Raw genomic sequence first — 19263 nt, 5'->3', positions numbered from 1 at the left:
TGGGGATACTTATATCTCAAAAACTGAAGATGTTACAGACCTGGATATAGTTATTTGGAATCTCTTTAAAAAAATTGAAACATGTTTATTTCCCGACTTAAGGGAAGACTGTTTCTCACATGGACAGTTCACTTCCCATGGTCATATTAGCCCCAAAAGAAACACCACAAACGTGGTTTGCAAAGAGTTTCTGGGGTAAATGAAATTCAATTTTTCGGCGAGTTTTTATACTTTAGGGATGTTCAGATGATGTCTTAGTACAGTACCGAGAAGCGATTACTTTTAGAATTTATTACGAAATCCACGCGAGCGAAGCCGCGGATACTGCTAGTCATTTAATATAGTTGTAATTCAAGAGGAGTAAGGGAAATGGAATAAATGACCAAGGGAAATGTTATAGCACACGTGATCAAAATATATTTTAAATGTCGTGAAAATTATCATCTTTGGATGCACCTCAGGAAGTTCATTACTGATTCGACATTAAAACAACATTTTAATCTATTATACCATAAATTAATGTCGCTTTCCATGCTGTTAAAATGCTTTAAGGTGGTTTATGATCCACGTTGCTGCATCTCGCTAAATTTTGAGTATTTTCAGTCATTCAGAATATTAATGAATTCCTTCTCTTAGCAAGAAATCATAGCATTCTATTCTCTGATTATTGCTACTAGCTGTATCCGATCAAAGCGGAACTAAATCGATTTAGATACAAAGGTAATACATTTCAAACTCAGATCTACAGCAATATCGTTCGTCAATGAACATAAGACTTAATAGGGGTCTCTTGCTGACATATAAAGTGAAATACTAGAAAGATCAGGAAATGAGAGACGAAATGATTTTCCCCTCACTCGAAAGAGACTGGCAGAGAAGGACGAACGAGTAAGATGAAAGATAATTAGAAAACGAAACTTCGTCTTTGATTTTAATATGGCAGAGTAGAAGGCGCGGTGCGCACAAAGCGGCTTATTGCTTTCATTTTAATTAATACTGCTAATAGGAATACAAAATATCCACAATGGTAATCCTTATAGGCTTCAAAAGAAACCAACAACGATGGAATAAAACAATTTTGTAGCAGAAAATTATCTCACACGGTTTTCTATCAGTGAGAATAGGAATACATGTCCGTTGTTTCGTAAAAAGTGCATTAAAAATAAGAATGTGTATACCTGCGATCTGGACAAGTTATTTCACAAACTAGCTGCCTATGTGGATCAGTGGTAGATTGTCGGCCTCCGGATTCCAAGATAGCGGGTTCAAGCCCGTCAGAGGTAGTCGAATATTTGAAGGGCGTAAAAAAGTCCATTCGACACTCGATGTCGTAAGATGTCGGTATGTAAAAGATCTCCGGTGACACAATTGGTGTGTACCCGACAAAATTCATTAAAATGAAATGGCGTATGCCTTTTAGTGCCGGGAGTGTCCGAAGACATGTTCGGCTCGCCAGGTGCAGGTCTTTCGAGTTGACTCCCGTAGGCGATCTGCGCGTCGTGATGAGGATGAAATAATGATGAAGACAACACATACACCCAGCCCCCGTGCCATTGGAATTAACCAATTAAGGTTTAAAATCCCCGACCCGGCCGGGAATCGAACCCGGGACCCTCTGAACCGAAGGCCAGTACGCTACAAAATTCATTAAATCTCAGCCATAGTCGCCCGAGAGAGATTCGGTTTACTCGGTGTGCCATCTAGCGGGCCTAAAGTAGAACGGAACGTCGAAATTGACGAGCAGACAGCCAGATGGCGTCAAATTGAAATGTCTGCACACGGTAGCTGAGGCCGTACGACTATTATTATTATTATTATTATTATTATTATTATTATTATTATTATTATTATTATTATTATTATTATTATTATTACAAGCGAATGGACCACTAAGGATCACGCTACAACTTAATTTCTTCCTCTTCGTGCGGAGTTTTCTCTGTGTCCAATACTCCTTCATGCGTTCGCTGGCCTGCTTCCGTTGTTCATCTGTCCAGGCTCTTCCGGTCTTCCTAGTTCTTCCTGCGGCTTGAACACCTTTCAAATTCTTCAGTGTGTTCCTAAACGTATTCCTTTCTAACAGTTGGTCTTCCAAGATGCTTAACCTTTCCATATCCTTCTTCGTTTCCTTAATCCATGCTGTAGTGGTCTTTTTTCTCCAGAAGTAATCAAATACCTGTTTGGTAAGTCTGTTTGCGTTCATTCTATATAGATGTCCAAGAAACGCCAGCCTCCTTTTCTTCATGGTCTCTGAGATTATTATTATTATTATTATTATTATTATTATTATTATTATTATTATTATTATTATTATTACAAGCGAATGGACCACTAAGGATCACGCTACAACTTAATTTCTTCCTCTTCGTGCGGAGTTTTCTCTGTGTCCAATACTCCTTCATGCGTTCGCTGGCCTGCTTCCGTTGTTCATCTGTCCAGGCTCTTCCGGTCTTCCTAGTTCTTCCTGCGGCTTGAAACCTTCCGAATTCTTCAGTATGTTCCTAACCGTATTCCTTTCTAACAGCTGGTCTACCAAGATGCTTAACCTTTCCATATCCTTCTTCGTCTCCTTAATCCATGCCGTAGTGGTCTTTTTTTCTCCAGAAGTAATCAAATATCTGTTAAAATTTTAATTCATCTTTCATGATTCGGTAGTTGAGACCTATTCCAGCCAGCACCTTCTTTCTCCTCTGCAAATCCACAAAACTCCGTAACAATTATTATTATTATTATTATTATTATTATTAGTTCACAAGATCACCGCTAAAGGCGTATTGGAACAATAATTTTGTGGTACTATCACTTGAGTTGTGAGGAAACAACACTAGAGCGCAGTTATACACCTAGTGCTAATGTGGGTCGTTCGCGTAATGTTCTGGTGATAAATGGAAACATCTACTAACACAATCACGCGTGATCAAAATCAAATGGTTACTCCGAGCATCGAATCATCGAATAAACTGAAAGAATCAAACGATGCCTCGCGAGATACCGACCTAATTATCCTATCTACAGCTGTGGAACAAGGTGAGGGAGAGGGGGAAGATGACCCAAACATGGTCGAGACGGCAGAAGTACAAAACAAAGAGCTTATATTTGTAACATTAGTCAATGAGATTAAAGAATGCGACAAAGTAAAATGGATCGAAAGATTGCAGCAGATGATTAATGCACGGTTTAGCAGGATGCCCCGAGGATGGTGGCCGAAAATAACCAAAGAGTTTCAACAACGCTTTGACCAAGGAGCTCGTCAAATTGATGTCAGGAATTTATACAATCGATTCAGACACAAGAGTCAGAATATTAATGCATGTGAAACGGATAACCTCAAAGAAAATAATGCAATACAAATGCCATCTATGGTGAAGAACACAGACTTGTTCCTCAAAGTGAAACGAACGTTATTGACAAATATTGATGAATACTGTAAAAAGAAAGAGGCAAAAACAAGAACTAAGAAAATATTTAGCCAGGAAATAAATCAAGAAATATTCGAAATGATGAATGTAATCATAAAATCGGAACGAGTAGAACAGCAAATAACCACGATCACCGAAATGAATGATGTGTTGTATGCATGCCAACAGACGTATGAGATGGTGACAGCTAAAGAAAAGAAGGCATCTGTCTGGAAAAGCTCTATCGAAGCCAAGATCAACAAATTGAATAGAAAATTGGAAATAATTGATGCCCACCGCCCAAATGAAAGAGCAAGTAAAGAGTTGATTAGAATGTGTAGAGAAAATCGAATTCATTCAAACAAGAGTAGTGATATTCAGAAGATGCGTGATATGACTCTTGAGAAAATAGCTATTTACAAGAAGAAGATAGTGATAGCTGAAAATCGTATAGCATCTAGAAACACAAACCGAAAGTTTGAGTTTAATAGGAAGACCTTCTATCGTGACCTTGAAGGCGACAGATTTACAGTAAGTGAAGATATTAATCTTGAAGAAACCAAACGCTTTTGGACTACAATTTGGCAATATGATGAAAGACAAGATTATGAACAACTGATCCAAGAACTAAGTCCAGCGGAAGTGGAGGTAGATATGGATAGAGATAAGATAAAAGAGGTCATATCCAGTTGTATAAAGTACCTTGCGAACTGGAAAGCAACAGGACCTGATTTTGTATATAATTACTTTATTAAGAGAATGTATGCACTACATGAGAGGTTAGAACAACTAATCCACGAAATAATCCAAAACCCAGACTTGATCGATGAAGAGCTTTATGCTGGGATAACATATTTGATTCCAAAAGTCCCGAATGCAAACATACCGCAGCTCCTGAGGCCAATTACATGCCTTTCAAATTTGTTCAAATTAATCAGCAAAGTGTTCACGGTAATAGTCAATGATTTCTGTGACGTGAACAATATTATCTCAAGTAATCAAATGGGAACACGCAACCGATGTCAAGGCGCTAAGGAACAAGCACTTATAAGCAAAACCATAAATGAAAAGTACAATAATAAATTGTGTACTGCTTGGGTGGACATTCAGAAAGCATATGATTCGTTGTCACATGAATACCTAATTGAATGCCTACGGAAGATACATATGCCAGAAAACATCATTAAATTTGTCAATAGAACACTTGACAAACAGAGAACAACATTAATATGTGGAAATAAAGTGGTCGGTGACGTGAAAATAAATAGAGGAATATTACAAGGAGATGCTCTATCACCCAAGTTGTTCGTAATTGCTATGGAATCATTAAGCAGAATTCTAAATAAGAACTGCGAGAAGATCCAAGCAGATGAACATGGAAGAATTGAGTGCAACCACCTCATTTTCATCGATGACATTAAATTGTTCGCCAAAGATGTGCAGACATTGAACGAGCTGAGCCAGTGGACGAATCAATGTCTCAACAACATGGGTTTTACAATCAATCAGCAAAAGTCAGCGAACAATATCAATTCGAACCATATCTTTGGAGAGAAGGTAAATGACGTGGAAGGATACAAATACCTAGGAATATTAGAAGACTCGAGAAATGTAATTAAACCCGAGAATAAAGTTATCATAGCCAACAAGATCGAATCACGGGTAACAAATGTATGCCAAACAAAGTTGAACGCGAGAAACCTGTTTGCAGCAATAAATGAGTACGCGTTATCAACTATTAACTATTATATTGGCCTGATCCCGTACGAGCACGAAGAATTTAACAACATTGATCTGAAGGTGAGAGGAATCTTGAGAGAGCATAATATCGTCAGAACAGCAGGTAATATGGAACGACTGTACCTGAAAAGACATGAGTTAGGAAGAGGACTACAAAATATTTCTGAGAAGGCCGAATTGATTTTACTAGAACTATGTAAATATTTGGCAACAAACACAAGAACGAAGTTTATCGCAGAAAGTGAAAGAAGAAATGCAACCCATCTTGGACTGATTGAAGAACATTTGAAACGGAAGTACCTAATTGAGGAAGGAAACGATGTCACGGTAAAAGTAGTTAAACAGAAACAAAAACAGATGCGAATGGATCGAATCATGGCTAAGTCAATGCATTCCACATTGTTCCGTGAACAACAGGAGAAATTTGTTGACGTAAAACAGTCATCGTTATGGCTAATGAGGGGGAATATATCTCCACAGGAAGAAGGAATGTTCTGTAAGATACAAGACAGAAACATCTTCTTTAGTCATGGGAGTATATTCCAGAGGTGCCCACACTGCAACCAGGGCAATAAGACACTAGATCACCTGGCAACACAATGTGGACGAATGCTTAATTTGGACTACAAGAAACGCCACAATGATGTTGTCAGATGCTTGCATTTCATGTTCACCAAAAAGTATGGGCTGAATAATTCTAAGAAAATAAAGAACTATAAAGTTGAAAATGTCATATCCAATCAGCGAATTAGAATAAAGTCAGACGTCATCATACAGACTGAGCTTCGCATTGAACACAATAAACCGGATCTGATGATACATGACCTTGTAAAGAATGAAATCCTATTAATTGAAGTTGGAATCACAAACAAAAATATCCTGAAACAGACCGAAACCACTAAAGGAAGAAAGTACGAGATGCTAGCCAACGAACTCTCACTTATGTACAATGGGGCCAAGGTGACGATGGTCCCTGTGGTAATAACATGGGACGGGCTAGTTACCAACTTGTTCAAGAAGCACATGGACAAATTGGAAGTGAGCAAACAGCTACAGGCCTACCTACAGACCATTGTACTAAAAAGAACATGTGAGAGTGTGCTAATCGACTTCAGACGAGGCAACTTGGATAATGAGTTGTGGACGGAGGACTTGCAAACAATGATGGACCAGATGGAGGCGGTCCTGGTACCGTAAATGGTGTGCAAGAAGTGTGTATACAAATGCGTAGAATCATTGGATGTAACATGGACTTAAAAACTAATTGAATAAATTTATTATTATTATTATTATTATTATTATTATTATTATTATTATAATTATTATTATTATCTCATAAGCTACTACCATGTTGATTTTGATGTAAAAAAAACTCTTATCAGACAAAGTAGGAGTCCCCATGCTACGAAAAATGTAAATTTAAGCAATTTCCTCAATTGTGCCGAAAGTCGAAGGGATGAGAGACCCAAAAAGGTTTCGTATTGTGTGCGTTGGATAGCTCTATCAAATACATTTCGAAAATCACTTCGGGCTTAAATGCAGTTTCGGAAAAACAGCCTAAAATAGCTTGTTTCTCATCGGCATCTGCACTTCTTTCATCCGCAACCTCAACGGCGAATGGTTATCTGTGGATATTGGATAATTGTACAGTAGGGTTCTAGGACATTTCGTACCACTTGATCGGCTGATTACCTGCGAAGTGTCAGCTAATGATTTTAAAATATTTAGGAGAGGACATTCCGTACCACTTGAAAGAGTGGGAAGTATTGCGAAGTAAAAACGATATCCTAATGAATGTATTCATTTGTATATCCATTGTCCACTGCCGGCGCAGAAGCCTCCACACCACTACTGATATCAACATTCCGTCGGGCTCAACTTATCTGATTGGTACACGTGTTAATTATCTCGTATTCGCCATTCGCGGGGACCTAGCTACTTTCACCGTTCAGTAGTTTGCTGTTTCCGTGTGACCTTCAAGCCCATGTCGGCCAGTTCGTCGAATCTTTCATTTTGCTTACTTGATAATGAAATAATGCAGTAGTTTATAAACATTCACAATAATATTAATATTATCAATCCTTATGCTCGACAGGCACATTGCGCCCGAACACGACGTATATTTCTGTTGTATTGCTTTGTTTTAGGATTTATACTTCAAAAAATCTACTTTCTTACGATAATATTTACGTAAACATAAGTATAGTTTAAAGGCAAATTATTAAAATAATATAGAAGTTTTCTTCAGCATATGTAAATTATTTTTGTTTCTGATTTCTAATGTGTGTCTATAGGCTAATTAAAACCGCCTGTGTGGAAATAGAATTCAAATTTGACAACAAGTGGTACGGATTGTCCTAGCGTAAATATTTGGGGATTACGGGAAAACCGTTCGCAGGGTGGATAACGGCTAGGTGGTACGAAATGTCCTCAAAAATCAAGTGGTACGGAATGTCCGTGGTACGAAATGTCCGGACACCGTACAGTAGTGCAGAATTTTATACCCAAGAGTGTCCGGACATTTCGTACCACGGACATTCCGTACCACTTGATTTTTGAGGACATTTCGTACCACCTAGGCCGTTATCTACCTACAAACGGTTTTCCCATAATCCCCAAATATTTACGCCAGGACAATCCGTACCACTTGATGTCTAATTGGAATTCCATTTCCACGCCAGTGGGCATAATGAGCCTGACAGACACACTTTAGAAATCAGAAACAAGAATAATTTACATTTGCTGAAGAAAACTTCTATATTATCTGAATAATTGCTTCTTGAACTATGCCTATCGCGTATGATTACCTAAATATGGTCATAAGAAAATCGACTTTTTGAAGTATAAATCCTGAAACAAAACAATACAATAGAAATATACATCGTGTTCGGGTACAATGTGCCTGACGAGCATAAGGATGGATAATATTACTGTTATTTTGAATATTTATAAACTACCGGATTATTTCAGTATCAAGTAAGTAACATAAAAGATTCTGATGAACTGGTCAATATTGGTTTGAAGGTCACGCGGAAACAGGAAACTAATGAAAGGTGGAAGTAGCGATTGTCGAATACGAGATTAGTATTAACACGTGTGCCAGTCAGATCAGTTGCGCCCGAGTAGTAGTCACACCATGAGAAGACTCATGCGCCAGTAGTGGACAATGGATATACACATGAATACATTCATTAGGATATCGTTTTTACTTCGCAATACTTCCCACTCTTTCAAGTGGTAAGTAATTAAAGTAATTATCTGACACTTCGCAGGTAATCAGCCGGTCAAGTGGTACGTAAAGTCCGGTGGTACGAAATGTCCGTGGTACGAAATGTCCTAGAACCATACCTAAGGTATTGAAAAGGATATATCTGTTAACATAATACGATAAGCCTCAATCTGGCACTAGACCCTCCCCCCGCAGTCAGATTTCCTCTTGCGATAATAAGCAACGTATCGACCTTTGTTACTTCCTTCCATTAATTGTGGGCAGAAGCCAGTTAGGCTTTGCTCATAGTTACGACTTTATGGTCTCAAGGCTCTTAATATATCACCATTCTCCCATCCACTGTCAAGGGTCGCCTAAACACAAGCAAAAATAAGAGTGTACCTGAGTGAAAATTAATAAACTTCATTATTTTGAAGTTATCAACAAAATTATCCGCAATGTCATATATTTTGCCACCGCCAAGACATTAACTTCGCGGATAACGGCGTATAAATAAGTTATAAGGGCTTAAGTGAAACTGTGCATTGACTCACATTAGCGGTCGTAGTGGTACTTAAGTGAAACATTGCTATGAGCTCGCATCCGGGAGATAGTGGGTTCGAACCCCATTGTCGGCAGCACTGAAGATGGTTTTCCGTGGTTTCCCATTTTCACTCCATAAAAATGCTGGGGCTGTACCTTAATTAAGGCCGCGGCCACTTCCTTCCCATTCCTAGGCCTTTCCTGTCCCACCTATCTGTGTCGGTGCGACGTAAAGCAACTAGCAAAAAAAGTGAAACATTACAGTGTATCTCAATAGCGTTCGTAGTGGTAGAAAAAGGCAAACTGCTAATCTAATCTATCAGATAACGGTGTTTAAGACAACTGTAATTTTTAGGAATAAATTAAAAAATATACTGACATACTTTATCATATTTTATTTACCTAAAATTTGTAGCTCAAACCGAGGATGTTTCCAACATTGAGTTGCTTGCCTCAAGTTCTACGGTATAACTATGGATTTTTAATTTTATCTTTACTAACTGAAAGCCAAGTCTTACAATCGGCACATTTGTGACTGGAAATTTGCTCTTACAGTTAGTCGTAACGGCAGAGCGTAGCACAAGTAAGTTAGCAGGCTACCGAACACGTATCGCTGATGAAACGTTAGCCAGTTTACGTCCGTGGAAACGGGCGCATTTGTTCTACTTAACAACAAGCAATCTCGTTAAGCCTATCCGTTCGCCTTCGTTCTCCTTTATTAGAATGGGGAGGCTAGAAAAGGCCCGCGCTAATGAATGTCGCACGTTCAGTTTGGAGTTGTAATTACGAGGCAATCGAAATGACGATCGGTGTAAGTTGATTACGGACTAGATAACACGGTTACGTTCACAAGTACAACTCATTCTCTGGGTGCATAGTACTCCCGCTGCTTCGGAAACTTCATGTGTTTCCAGCAATCCGTGAACCAGACGATACAGACCAGTGAGCTGTCAATAACCCTGACAAATAATTGAATCGGTTAATGCTAACAGGCCCTTTCTCCACATTTAGGCAGAAAGCGGTTCTACATGGGATTCAAAATCCTTACAAATAGGTGAATATTCCGTGCTTCAATTAGAAGCACAGCATGGTGTTCTCACTTTAATTCGATGTTAAAATGTCCTTGTTCCTGCTAGCTACTCAGAATTTGAGTACAGTGTCAGTACTTCGATATGCTCTCGAAAGATAAGATCTCACTAGCGGTTTTTTGAGACATATGATTGATCTAAGGCTGTCAGCAGTTCAAGTAATACTGATTTCGATAGCTGCAGTCGTTTAAGTGCGGCCAGTATCCAGTATTCGGGAGATAGTAGGTTCGAACCCCAGTGTCGGCAGCCCTGAAGATGGTTTTCCGTGGTCTCCCATTTTCACACCAGGCAAATGCTGGGGCTGTACCTTAATTAAGGCCACGGCCGCTTCCTTCCCACTCACAGCCCTTCCCTGTCCCATCGTCGCCATAAGACCTATCTGTGTCGGTGAGAAGTAAAGCAACTAGCAAAAAAAAAAAAGTAATATCCTTTCATCTACGTCCAGCACATAAGGGAAAGATCTCAATTAACCCAGAAAAATGCACAGTCCTAGTCCTTCAGGCAAGCAACTCAATGTTGAAAACCTCCTAGGGATTTCAGTAATGAATTTTAGGTAAATAAAATATAATCAAACGTATAAGTAAAAAATAAAGAACACATACAGTAGAGTTTCCAAGAAAAAGTTAGTGTGCCGACCCAAACACCATGGGCGGAAGACAGAAGAAGGTTGCAGAGTGAAATAATGAAGGATTTTTGGGCGCAGACTAAAGCCCAGAAGCAACTGAAATCGAATTAACTCGGTCCACAGTCGTTCAAAACGAAAGAAAGAAAGAAAGAAAAATGTATGAGAATATATTCTTTATTTATTCTTAAAAATTACAATCTTTTTCTTAATCATTGATATCTGGTCGATTCGATTAGCAGTTTGCCTTTTCCTACCACTACGAGTGCTAATGTAGAGCACATTTTTAAGATCAAAACATTCCTGAGGAACTGAAACAAGGTACGGTTACAGAAATAATTATGTACATAGGTTCATTTGTCTAGGATATGAATAAAAAGAATACAAGGCGGTTTTTACGGAACTGCATTTAGGCCGGAAATGATTTTCGGAATTTGTTTTTAGTTTGATAGAACTATCTGAGTAGCCTCCGTGGCTCAGACGGCAGCGCGTCGGCCTCTGACCGCCGGATACCGTGGTTCAAATCCCGGTCAATCCATGTGAGATTTGTGCTGGACAAAGCGGAGGCGGGACAGGTTCTTCTCCGGGTACTCCTGTTTTCCCTGTCATATTTCATTCCAACAACACTCTCCATTCTCATTTCATAGCATTTATCAGTCATTAATATTCAACTTGGGAGTGGCGACCCCATTGTAATAATAGCCTATATCTGGTTCAGTCATTACATCCCTGATTCGGTCAAGCACTGAAAAACAGGTTGTAGGTTTTCATTTTCAGAACTATCCGACACTCACAATTTGAAATTTTCCGGGCCCTTCAGCCCTTCAACTTTCAGAACGATTGAATAAATTGCTTAATTTTACGTTGCTCATGATATTTTTGCTATTTGCCTATGTGCACCGTTACAGATAGGTTTATGGCGATGATGGGACAGGAAAGGATTAGCAATAGGAAGGAAATGGCCGTGGCCTTAATTAAGGTACAGCCTGCTGTGACTATGGGAAAACACGGTAAACCATCTTCAAGGCTGCCGACAGTGGGATTCGAAACCATTATCTCCCGGATGCAAGCTCACAGCTCCGCGCCCCTTACCGCACGGCCAACTCGCTGGTCTGTTTATAGTTTGGGGACTCCTACTTTGTCTGCTAAGAAATGTTTTCAATATTAAAACTGTTATTGTTTATCATAAAGCAACATGAATAATAATAATAATAATAATAATAATAATAATAATAATAATAATAATAATAATAACTGATACGGGTATTCCGTGGCTCACAGAGGAATACGAAGCGTGTGGGTTGGTACTTAGAGCAACTTTTAAGATAACACATTGCAAAATATCATTACATTTTTGTGTGTGTGTTTAACAAATGACAAATAGAAAATCTGAATGAATTACAACAATATTAATAAGCTCGTCAGCTCTGACAATATAGGGGACTTAGAAGTCCGAACATCAGGTACAAAACTTGAGATAATTATCAATTTGTTGATTTACATAGAAAACAGCATTATTACTCCGATCATTTACACAACACAGAAGTCTGCGCTCAAAATATACCACAGTCCCACCTCGCAGAGGCATTAGTTTCCTCCAGTTGCGCCTGGCAACCGATCGGTTGTCCCCACATTAACGTATTTGTACACAGTTACCCCGATGTGGGCTTATCTACTTCTCATCAGTTATAGAGTTCGCTGTTTCTAAGTGGAACCAACACAAGGAAAATTGTACATTTTGAAAATAATATACAGGGGCATAATAGCCCATACTACGTGGCCTTAATTGTAAAAGAAAAAGGTTTCGCATGACCGGCCATAAACAAAATGCAAGGGGGCGAAACTCTTGCACTCATTCAAGATATTGTTAAAACCCCAAGTGGCCTTATGACCCAACGATACAGAGGCTAATCCTATACTACACCAGGGTGACTAAATGAAAAACATTAATGCGAAAATAATTTGTAAAATTTACAGCTTTTTAAAATCTTTATTCACCCCATGCAAGGTTGAATGGGATACGGCACAGAGTCAACACTCTTCGTTCACTTATGTTACCTTCCCCAGTACGGAATAGAACAGAGAACTTGCCGATAATTCTGCATTTAAAACACCACATTTAGAAATTTACATTAAAGAAAAGACTTTTGAAACCTTCCCTCAAACTATCCGCAGGAGCTATCACATGTCTAAGAAAATTCTGCCATTAACTTGAGGAGTTAGATCTGCCTCACAGTGGGCTCACCCCTTCCCCTTCGGATACGGCGCACTCTCAAGTACTGGGGCAGTTCAGACAATACGGCCCTCAGGCGCCCTGCTTTTATTGTACCACAAGGGGAAGATTCCAGAACTCTTTACTGATAGGCTGGATTTCTGTATACACCCTAAATTATAATTGACTAGAGAAAATATTTACAAGTTTTTGATAGGTTGATTACAATCGAGGAAGAACCAGTTGAAGTGTTGACAACTTCGGAACATTAAAAAACTATTCTCAGAACCAGGTTTATAAACATCAAAAATAAACATTACTTTACGAAACAATCACAGTTTAGCCCGCTAGAGGGAGCAAATAAACCGATGGTAGAGACATCTAACAGTTGAAGAACAAAGCTTCTTGTAGTTCCCAAGTTCACGTTTGTTTACTAGATGGCCTTAGAGAAGGCGCGCAGTTCAACTAGCCGGGGAACGTGTACTCCTGACAGAACAATAATAAAACACGTTTCATCTTTGCAAACCTTGTTTCAAAACTTTTCTACTCCCAGTGTACGGTTGCATGGCTAAATGGTTAGCGTGCTGGCCTTTGGTCACAGGGGTCCCGGGTTCAATTCCCGACAGGGTCGGGAGTTTTAACCATGATTGGTTAATTTCGCTGGCACGAGGGCTGGGTGTGTGTGTCATTTTCATCATCATGTCGTCCTCATCACGATGCGCAGCTCGCCTACGGGTGTCAAATCAAAAGACCTGCACCTGGCTAGCCGAACATGTCTTTGGACACTCCCGGCACTAAAAGCCATACGCAATTTCATTTTTTTCTACTCCCAGTTGTAAAACGCTCTCTTTGTTTCTGAAGCACTGTATTTAAAAATATCTGTTCTTAAATAAACCACATTGCAGTGTATGCCTTCCACTAACAATAATTCTAAAACATATCGCTTTTCATTCTGAACATTTCCCTTTGGTTCTGCACATTTGTACATCCAACTTTCTTTCCTCAACATACGTTCTGATACTTAATAAGACCACATCACTCAGATTTTATTGTGAGCGATCGGTTCGATGATCATTTTAAGTGTCGTATTGCTGCCAGCGCCACGATTTCCCTTGAAAAATGTTTACCAATTTAATTTCACCCAACTAAGCAATAATTTTGTGTGAAGAGAGTTCTTCTCCATTGTAAACATAGGATTTAGCTGACATAAAGAACTTATCAAAGTTCAAAATATGCAACATTATTGTGTCGAATACCGATTCAAAGCTTCGAAGCTTCGCAGCTCCAATATTCTACTTTACTTTGTGAAGCTCCAAAGATTTTGTAGTTTCGTGTATCGACAGATCTAATATGTTACAGCTGACAGAAGTCAGTTCACACCTGTCACCGCCGGAGTATGTGCTTTGCTATTCTGTCTGTCTGTCTGCAGACATGATTAAGTGGAGTTAATGGGTACTAAAAACAAATTCTCTTCGCTTTGATTACAGATGGTTATAAACACAACGACAAGTCGTAAAAGGTAAGAACCAATAATATATCAAGGCAACATAAAGTTGAAAAAGTACATTTATCAAAATCTGTGAAGGAAGAATTCAGAAAATATTTTTATGCAGATCCTCTTTTAAAACGAATTTAAATAATGCCTGATAAACAATCACATATTCAAATATTCAATAATCTGACGTTCCTCCAAATCTTGTCTTTTGATGGAGATTAAGTTCGAAATTCTTGAGCTTAGTTACTTTACCTTGTCACGCAGAGAGCAGTAAAACATTGGTGAAAAACAATCACAACTAGAACCTCGCGTGTTCTCAAGCAACAGCTGTATGAGTGATTAAAGGTCATCTGTTGCCAGACCTGACGTTAATATTAACAGCAATCTTCCTTTTGGAGTTGTTCTTTATATTTACTGAACAACAGACAAGGATTAATTTGAAGTATTTCTCTCAGGGAGTTCTCAGAGAACTTCAGGTGTGGTTAGGTGACCGTTTCTTTTTTAAACGCCGGGCTGAGTGGCTCAGACGGTTAAGGCGCTGGCCTTCTAACCCCAACTTGGCAGGTTCGATCCTGGCTCAGTCCGGTGGTATTTGAAGGTGCTCAAATACGACAGCCCCGTGTCGGTAGATTTACTGGCACGTAAAAGAACTCCTGCGGGACTAAATTCCGGCACCTCGGCGTCTCCGAAGACCTTAAAAAGTAGTTAGTGGGACGTAAAACAAATAACATTATTATTATTATTATTATTATTATTATTATTATTATTATTATTATTATTATTATTATTATTATTATTATTATTATTATTATTATTATTATTATTATTATTATTTAAACTATTGTTTTGGGATAAGATGTAATATATCTGAATGTTACGAATAATGAACTCATGACTACACAGTCATCGTAACATGAGTTATGCAGTAGTTACCCTTGTGGATCAGAGATAGACTCTGGGCCCCCGAAAACAAGATCGTGAGTTCAAACTCAGAAAAAGTAGTCGGATTTTTGAAGGGAGGAATGTATTCCCTTCTGTAGTCTATACCCTATACCGTAGGATGTCAGCTTGATAGAGATGTATGGTGACACATTTGGTGGTTTACCGACAGAATTTATTAAAACTCTTCCATAGTTCGCCCAACACAGATCCATTTCCTTGCCATCTGGTAGAGTAAAACGGATGTTAAAATTGTCTTTGCAGGCTGCTTAAATGACAGCAAATCAAATTGCCTGAACCCAATTACTGATGCTATAGGACTATTTTTGTTGTAATTATTATTAACAGCATGACTTATATATTACGTTTTCTGGCTCTTTAGTTGAATTATTAGTTGCCCGACCTTTAACTAAGAAAGCCCGGGTTTGAATCTCGGCTGAGCCGAGGCTTTTAACCGAGTATGGGTAATTCCTCTGGCTCGGGCACTGGGTGTTCGTGTTCGTCTTATCAAAATACACCACTCTACTAACCACAGCAGAAACGCGCAATCTTTTTATAGGCCCATAAAATAGGAGTTTTGTCTGTGCATTGCATTTTAAAAAGAATGGTATTTTTGCATCGGTCGTGCCCACAGTAACAATGACACTTGTCTGTTTGTCTGTGGGTCGGTCTGTACGGGCATCATGAAAAAATGACTGAACAGAATTTGATGAAAATCGGTATGTTAAGTCGGGGAATAAGGTGCTACAATCTAGACTATAAATAAATTCATACAATCTTCATGAAATGGTAGTTCAGTCGAAGAAACCGAAATTTTAAATACCCTATCCAAACGTACTACAAAACTAAAGTTATACAGAATACAGTTTCCGATCATTTACAGTTTTGCCGTACCGAATTTGATAACAGAATTCATGAATTTAAAACGATCGCTTGAAGAATAAGACAAGGGGGAGTCATGAAAGTAGGAAGAAATCTCTTTACTTGATATACCCTAATATCACACAGTCGGAAGAAAACTAAATGTGAAGGCCTACAGTTGGTTGTTGTGATGCGTTTTGTCTCTTCTGATGCCATTCATTTCCGATAGATGGAATTACTACTGCATGCCGAGTAAAACGGCCTACGTGAATATTGGCGGGAAATAGCTGAGGATTTAGATAACTTTCAATTTTTTAGTCTGCCATTCCTTTGGTTCATAACCCATGAGGGTAGGTGACGTTCGCTGTTCTTACGTGTCTTGCAAACTGCACGTTTCTCTCGTAGGTGGCAATGTTTTATGTGCGTAGCAGGAATCTTGAGGACATCACAAACATCCAGTCTCCGAATCTAGGGTGGAACAGTTCCACCATTTGCTTGTTGTGGAAATGGGAAACCACCGAAAACCATCTTGAGGACTGCCGGTAGTGGGGTTCGAATCCACCATCTCGCGAATACAAGCTAACAGCTACGTAACACAAACCGTGTACTCAACTCGCTCTGTAAATCCAGTATAAAAGGCTCCAAAACCGTATTTCTTCACGTACAGAAGGTTGTGGATATTAGGTGAACAACAGTGTAAGTGGCTTGCCCAGTGTCTTTTTTTTTTTTTTCTATATATACGTCACTCCTCTTTTGTTCTGGTAAAAATTATGATAGCAGCTTTTGCTACACTGCCTCACAGGTTGCAGTCAATGACGAAATTTCAGGATGCACAGATTCACGTGATGGGACTTGCGATAGCTTTTCATGACCTAATATTTGAGTACCGTGCACATTATCAGAACTGTATGAACCGGTAGAAATTTAATTTAAAAATATATTATTATTATTATTATTATTATTATTATTATTATTATTATTATTATTATTATTATTATTATTATTATTATTATTGGGTACCTTATTTCAACGCATTTCTAAGAAACCGTTTTCCTGTAATTGAGTTTTTGTCCACATAATTCGTATCGGATTTAATATTACATCCACTCACTCATTGTCCAGAACACGGAGTGAAACTCGAGATGCAAGGTAAAAAGACCACGCTTAATTGTTCCGAGGAACTAACCTACTGTATGTATTACCACCAGTATAAGCCTAATACAAAGCACTTCGAATAACTAAAGAATATATGTAACCGGCCAGCTGTAACAGGATAGGAATATCAGTATTGCCACTGAAAAAAATGAAATGGCGTATGGCTTTTAGCGCCGGGAGTGTCCGAGGACAAGTTCGGCTCGCCAGATGCAGGTCTTTTGATTTGACACCCGTAGGCGACCTGCGCGTCGAGATGAGGATGAAATGATGATGAAGACGACACATACACCCAGCCCCAGTGTCAGCGGAATTAACCAATTATGGTTAAAATTCCCGACTCTGCCGGGAATCGAACCCAGGACCCCTGTGACCAAAGGCCAGCAGACTAACCATTTAGCCATGGAGCCGGACAGTATTGCCACTAAACTGTTACAAAGTATCGCTCGCGTCTGCGCAGGAGTGCACGCTTAAAGCGAGCTGCTGTGCTTCCTAATACCCGTTAGCCAATTAGAAACTCCCTACCCTTCCCTTGGTTTCGCTGAGAGTTACTCACGTCTCTAACGAAACACATACCGGGCGAGTTGGCCGTGCGGTTAGGAGCGTGGAGCTGTGAGCTCGCATCCGGGAGATAGTGGGTTCGAACCCCACTCTCGGCAGCCCTGACGATGGTTTTCCGTGGTTTCCCATTTGCATACAAGGTAAATGCTGGGGCTGTACCTTAATTAAGGCCGCGACCGCTTCCTTCCCATTCCTAGGCCTATCTGTGTCGGTGCGACGTAAAGCAAATAGCAAAAAAAAAAAAAAATGATATAGACCGTAAGGTCTTAGTAATGTCCTCAGATGACCAGCTTGAGCTTCTGCAGTTTACCAAAGCTTGCTGTTGAATTTAGAAAAAGTACCCTAAAAAACTTGAACATTAATTTTTAATTTTATTTTCTCGGTATTAGCTACACTAAGACCGTCCTGAAGATAATTATTTTGCTGTTTTAAGTCACAGTTTCCTAGTCTAATTAATTTCAATTCAGCAGTCACTTCAACAATTTTCTCATCGCAGAAACATTGATGTTTACTTTTGTTATCTAATTCCTTCCTCGAGATTGCATTATTAAAATTATTAAAATTGGTGCCTGCAATCGTAAAATTTGCCGTATCTCCTTACGATGATTTCGCTTTTGTGCCCTTATTTTACGATCTTTACTGGACTGAGACGCTAAATCATTACCTACTACTCAGTGGCAAATATAAATGTGGTACTGCGTCACGCCTTAAGTTACGTCTAATTGAAAGGTTTAATAATTGACTCTTCAAGTCCCTTATGTAGTCCGAGTCGTCGAAGTGTACAGAGCACACACGGAGCATTTTCAACAGTAAACGAATCAGCCCGTTTACAGGCATTAATCCACTTCAATTTAATGCCACTGTTCTTTGGAAAACGATGACATTTCATGTAAAAGTCCTTCTGGTGTCTGTCGTGGTTAAGACAAACCAGCGACAGCACAACACCAACACCCCATGGCACAGCACAGAAAAATTAAACTCTTACACTGTTACGATGGTAAGCACTATCAGTAGACTAATGGAGCACTGCTTGGTTTAGCGAACTTGAGGACCGCGTGACGTCAGGAAGCGTGGCCTGCTACTGCGCACCCAACTGATGACCCCTACCGTCTAGTCTAGTAACCGTGGTTCCAGCCCTCGTACCACTTTTCAAATTTCGTGGCAGAGCCGGGAATCGAACCCGGGCCTCCGGCGGTGGCAGCTATTCACACTAACCCCTACACCACAGAGGCGGACAAATTCAATACATAAACAGTAAAATAGACATGAAGAGAAATGGAAAGATAAAAGAATGATATGTACAATCCTTAATACTAAACCTAACCCCATGGCACTACAGCCCTTGAAGAGCCTCGGCCTACCAAGCGACCGCTGATCAGCCCGAAGGCCTGCAGATTACGAGTTGTCGTGTGGTCAGCACGACGAATCCTCTTGGCCGTTATTC

This window comes from Anabrus simplex, chromosome 7 (assembly GCF_040414725.1).
Source record: "Anabrus simplex isolate iqAnaSimp1 chromosome 7, ASM4041472v1, whole genome shotgun sequence".
Taxonomy (NCBI): Eukaryota; Metazoa; Arthropoda; class Insecta; order Orthoptera; family Tettigoniidae; genus Anabrus; species Anabrus simplex.
This window is presented reverse-complemented; position numbering follows the sequence as displayed.